This window comes from Trachypithecus francoisi, unplaced genomic scaffold (genome assembly GCF_009764315.1).
Source record: "Trachypithecus francoisi isolate TF-2019V2 unplaced genomic scaffold, Tfra_2.0 Lachesis_group8, whole genome shotgun sequence".
NCBI classification, from domain to species: Eukaryota; Metazoa; Chordata; class Mammalia; order Primates; family Cercopithecidae; genus Trachypithecus; species Trachypithecus francoisi.
The window spans coordinates 68,355,964-68,361,963 of NW_022681473.1; the positions used below are offsets into that span (position 1 = coordinate 68,355,964).

General features: G+C 45.5%; 1 protein-coding gene across 4 annotated transcripts in view; it reads right to left on the reverse strand.

Annotated features, from left to right (window-relative positions):
- PAK1 (p21 (RAC1) activated kinase 1) overlaps window positions 1-5,682 on the reverse strand; it is a 148,958-nt gene extending 143,276 nt beyond the window's left edge. For 2 of the 4 annotated variants that reach the window (XM_033207742.1, XM_033207740.1), the window contains exon 1: window positions 5,141-5,682. The gene's annotated coding sequence lies outside the window, so the exon portion shown is untranslated. The remainder of the gene's footprint in view (window positions 1-5,140) is intronic. The other 2 variants (XM_033207735.1, XM_033207737.1) reach the window with 2 other exon arrangements.
- Between the last annotated feature and the right edge of the window lie 318 nt (window positions 5,683-6,000).

A 6,000-nucleotide genomic window follows, 5' to 3' on the forward strand; every position in this document is an offset into this window, starting at 1 on the left:
ATACATGACTTTCCCCATCTCAAAAACTAAAAGAATGGGAGAGAAGAGGAAGATATTCATGAAAGAAAAGGCTCACAACAAAGGTAGAAAAATGTAGTACATTAAGTTAATAAATTTATGATGGCACTGGGAAATATTCAGGCACAAGTGATTCCAAATACTGGATAAAGCCTGATCTGGCAGCTTCAGGAAAGAAGTATTATCTTCTAAGTCTGCAACATCATGACCATCTGACACAGGGTTGTACCAGCAATTATCCTTTCTAATTCAAACTGTGGACTTCAGTCAGGGTTTTCTTAGGGAAAAGAAGCTAAAGAGATTAGAAACCAATTTAAAAGGACATGTCTAGTGCCCCAAAATTTAGTTTGATAGAGTTTAAAAGGCTATATGTTATAGCGGCAAAGTAAAGTACTACACTTAGAATTTTAAAATGTGGTTTAAAATCAATATTCAGGCATTTGTTAATGATGTGCCTCTGAGCAAGCCAAGACTTCTATTAATATGATCCTCCGCCTCCTAACTCGTAAAATGGGAATACCTATCTCATAGGGCTGTTATGAAGATTGAACAAAATTACATCCAGGAAAGATGTTATTATCTTTCCTGTATGAATGATAAATGTAAATGAATGTAAATCTGTCCTCACCAAGCCTTCTAATACACCAAAAAAACCATACCAAATGAAAACTTTAACTCTCACTGCAATATATTTATTTGCAAAACATTCCTATATCCTCTGTGCAGAAAAATTAAAATCAGCCTGTGTACTGAAAATAGCACATAGCTGCTGGAGTCAGGTGGACATGGACTAGAACTGTTGGTCTGCCACTTACTTGCAGCAAAACCTCAAATAAGCTCCCTTTACTAATATGACTCTCAGGCTTCCTCACCTATAATACAGAGATACCAACCATCATCTCATAAGGTTATTCTGAGGGTTAAAAAGAACATGTTAAACATCTCACATAGGGCCTGGTACAGAACAGGTATTCAATAATGTAAGTCATTTTTAGTAAGCTTACCACCACCTAACAACTAACAAGCAAATTATACTTTTCAAAGATTTCTTTATAGTCATTATTTTAATTGCTTCATGATCCTGCAAACTAGTCGTAGCAACCATTACTATCCCCATTTTATAGTTGGGACAAAACACAGAGATAAAAATTACTTCTACAGGTCATGCAGTAACATACACTAAAGAAGGTCTCCTAACTTTTCCAGGGTTTCATTTTCCCCCACTACAAATTACATTACCCCTTAGAAATTAAAACAGTATCTGTGAAGATATATATATATATTTTTAATAATGGGCATACAAAAAGACCCAGAAGGAGGAAATACTGGTGTGGGAGAATGTTTTTAAATTTTTTATCTTCAAGTTTGAATATACTGACTATTAATTTTGAATCAATGCATTTTTCCTTTTGTTTTTAGTTGGTATGTAATAATTGTACATATTTATAGGATACAGTGATATTTTGATATGTATATGTGTAATAATCAAATCAGGATAATTAGCATATTCATCACTTCAAACATTTATCATTTCTTTATCATAAACAGTCAAAAGCCTCGTTTTTAGATGCATATTACATTTATAGCTTTTCAAAAATATACAATAAACTGTAGTGAGATGTATTCTTTTGATAACCTTAAACTTGTCTCTTTACTATGCCAAAAAGAAATATTTTTCTCCCACTTTCTGGTTATCACTTTGAAAAATAACATGGAGAGGGATCACAAAAATCATTAAAACCAGCAACAACAGAATTAATTAATGTCTCAAATTGGCAACTGCTGATTCTACCTTGATTTTTGTTTTAGTTTTCCCCAACAAAGCCCATGACCTCTTAAAATTTTTTAAAAGTCTGCCTGTCAAAATGATGCTTGTTTGACAAATCATTCCTAAATTGAGGGAAACAAATAGAAAGGCAGCTTTCTCCTACCTTTATGATCATATACCACCCTTTTTCACCCCTCTATTTCATCTCTTCATTTCAGCACTTATCATGTCATACTATCTCTAGCTCCTTAAAGACTTGGGCTGCACTCTTGTATATAGCTGAACATCCTGCCCAGCACAGGGTCTGGCACATGGTGGAGAAGGACTCACAATTTTATAGTAAATGGATGAATAAATGAAGTCACTCTCGCAGAAGGAAGCTAGGAAAGGAGAAAACTGGGTATGGTATCTTAGGGCTAGTAAGAAAGTGAAAGAAACAAAGCATTTTAAGAGCTTCACAAGGAAGGGAAACCTTTGTGTGGAGTCAAACAGACCCTATAGAGCACTAGAGAAAGACAAAAACCACAGGAGACCAGGAAGAGACAGTTTTCAGTTAAAAGACAGAAAACTTAAGAGTGCTTATTTAGACTTGCAAAACCAAGTTGCAAATTCCCAGGAAACAATCCTGGCTTGGGATATTGCAACAGCAGTTTTCAGGTGGTGGTTAAAACAAACAAAAGACTGGGCTAAAAATTCTTGCAGGCTTTGGCTGGAGACACATAGATGTAGAAGGGAAAAGCTCAACCTAAAATGAATCCCCCAAAAATGTTAGGATCCCCTTGGATTCGTATATTGGACCATGATTCCTATTCATTCTGAGAACTGTTCTTTAGTAAAACCCCAATGTAGCAGCTAGCAATACACAGGATTGAATTATCTTATATTATTCATTCAACAAATACTTGAGTGCCTGCTATATGCAGTCACTATTCTAGGCACTAGGATTAAAGCAATGACCAAACTGACAAAACTTCCCAGTCTCAGGAAGCTTTCATTCTATTGGCAAGAGTGGGGTGGGATGGGATGGGATGGGATGATGTCAAGCAGTGAGTGCTATGGAAGAAAAACAGGGGACAGCGGGAACTGGCAGGGTGCTGGATTTTATCAAGAGCACATCTTTTAACCCTGTGGTTCTCAAACTTTAGCAAGCATCAGAATCATTTAAAGGGCTTATTAAAGAAATTCACAGGCTACCGAAAAAAGGCACAAACTCAAGTAATTACAATACAGTGCTATAGAAGACCATAAGAGTGGTATGTATATGAGCCAGACGATGGAAGAGCAACTCATTCTATGCAGGAAAAGGAGAGACTAAGGGACTGCATCGCAGAGGCCCAACAAGGACACCTCCACAGGCAGGTAAAGGGTGGAAGGGAAGCATCCAGGAAGAAAACAGAACATGCAAAAGCGAAGATGAGAGTGGCAGGGGAGCCACAGAAAGTGAGGCTGCAAAGGCAGGCTGTGGTCTGATCCCTGAGAGTTTCTTATTCCATGTTAGTCTGAAATTTATCTTCAGAATATGAAGAGTCAGGGGTAGGGGGCATTGATGGGGTAAGGTTTTGTTTCACAGAAATCTTTCTGGATGCACAGTACCTTCTTTTGAGGCACTGCTTCCTTCAAACCTAACACAGGGACTCAAAACATGCGCTTAGTAAATGTATATTGAATTGAACTGAACAAGCTTTTTACCAAATGCCCTCTTATGGATGAGGCAGGTTACCTTCCCTGCAGGACTCACTGTGGCCAAGAGAAGACTTGTAAAACAGGTCCAACAGCCTCAATTATTGCACACTACTACCTGTACAACTGGAGTCCCCCAGAGATTAGGGCAGACCTTCATTGTTTACTTGTCTACCTCACCCATTAGACTTTGAGCTCTTTGAAGACAGGGAATATCTTAATAGACTGAATCCCCATAGCCTTAGCAAGAGGCCTGAAACACAGCAGCTCTCCAAACTCCAGTAATGTTGGATAAATGAATTGACTGAATAAGCACATTTACCAAGGCAGACACATGAGTTCATGTAGTTAAGCATATGGATAAGCTTCAGGGAAAGTATGGGAAGTTTTCAGCGTCAATGTTCCCAAAACCCTTTTTGAAAGGCATAGTTTCTAGCTGAGGTGGCGGGGGTGGGGGTTATACGCACCTGATTTAGAATTTTCCAAATAGGAACCAAAATGTTATAAGTGCTGTGGTAGAAATCCCACCGGGCCAATGGGAAAAAGTCAGTTCTGTCTGAGAGGAGGGACAGGATGGAGGCCAGCAAAGACTTCACAGTGTGGGAATTCTTCAGTGGACTCTTGAAAGCTGAGTCGGTGCTTGCTAACTGCCCGTTTTGGGGCATAAAACCAAACTTCTGGAGCTTTTAAGGCTGGAAGTGACCTACTCAAGGTCACACAAGAAGTGGATGAAGCCACAAGGTAAGAGATGAGGTATCTGTACTGATAATTCCTACTTTCTCCTGACAGAGTTGAAAGAGAACCCACAAATGTAGGAGGCAAAATTAAAGATTTTTCTCAAGAGCAATTCTTAGAGTCAAGACTAACTAATCCGAATTTTTATTAGTAGCCACAGAACTAACCCTTCCCTTCACTGCTCAGTTTTTGTATGAGGAGAACAATTATCCAAGAGGTTTAAAAACCAAGGACGTTGCTCACAACCCACTACTTCTCAAGTATTCTTCCAAAACATTCCCAGTAATGTGTATTGTTGAAATAGGATAGCAAAGACTACAACAATCATGTCTTTTCAAATGGATTAATGAACATAAAATAACTATAAATCTCCTTTCCCGGTTGTTTTTCACTTCCCAAGTTACAGAATATTCCGCGGTGGGGGAGGGGCTGCGTAAGTCAAGTCCTACCAGCCCTTATTTTTCAGGGAGTAAAACCCTAAAGGTGACTGTCCAAGCCTAGAAGGAGTCATTTATTCCATGCAGAAGGAACTGGGGCGCCGCTTTGCTGTGCCTCCTCGTAGCGGGACAGGGTGAGCTCTGCAGGACTGCAAAGTTCGGAAGGGACTCGGTCCTGGACCGGTACCCGTGTGGGCTCCCAGCCCCAGCCTGGCCTTGCCCCGCCCCGCCCCTTCCCTCTCCCAGGTCTCTCGATTGCCCGGCGTCTGAGACCCGCGACCCCGCCGGTGAGCACACGGGGGGGCCTTTGTTGGCCCAACGGGAGCGGGCCTCGCTGGGCGACGCCCGCCTCACCTTACCTGGCGCTTCCGCCGGCCCAGGCGCCCGGCCCCGCCACGCGAGATAAATGGGCCCAGACCCCTACTCCACCCGTCCCCACCCCCGCGCCCCGGCCCTGGCAGCCCGGGACGCGAGGGGTACCGGGCGGGAGGCCCGCTCTCACCTTCCGCGCTCGCTCAGCTCCTCTCGGCTCCTCCTCCTCCTCCCGATGGTGGGTGCCGCCGAGCCGGGAGTGAGGGCGAGAGTGTGTGCGAGCTACCCCTTCACTTTCTCCCTCCTGCCGCTGCCGCGCCGCCCGTGCCGGGGATCCCCTCAGGACAGGGGAACTGCGAGGGAAGGGATGATGGGGGGGCGGGAGGCAGCGAGGCGACGCGGGGCGGGGGCAACGGGGGGGTGCTGAGGGGCGAGGTGCGAAGAGCTCGGATGGCCTCTGAGGCAGGAGATGGGAACTGGATGCGGAGACCAGGTTCTTCGAGGGGGCTCAAGAGAGCGCGGGGCTCCGTGAAAAAGGGAATAAGAGTCCGAGGGGGAAAGCGTCTATGGAGGAGGACGGCGGAGCCTGCGAGGGAGGCGCAATGGGCGAGCGAGGGGGCGGGAGCGTGTGGGGGAATCCGTGAGGGGGCGTCTACTGTGCAGCCGCCACCTTCGGCTCCGGCTGCAGCCGCAGCAGAGCCGCCTCCCCCGCCTACAACCGCGCTATTGTACGCCGCTCGGCGGGCCTGACCGCCTAGTTCACTGGGTCCCCTCCTCCCCGCCCTTTCCCCCTTCCCCCTCGCCCCCCGCCCTTTCCCCCTCCCCGGCGCGGCGGTGGCTCAGGCGGAGCCCTGCCCGCCCCGCCTCCCGCAGGTGGGAGGGGGCGGGTAGCGCCTGACCGACCCGTAGGAGCGAGGCCAAACTCTGGCCCGCAGAAGGGCGAACGCCTGGGATTGCGTCATCGGCGCGTGACGCCAGAGGCTGGGGAATCACCCGGCTGCTGCGTGACGTCATCGCGTCGCGTCACTCTTCTCGGTCCGCTGCCCGTGG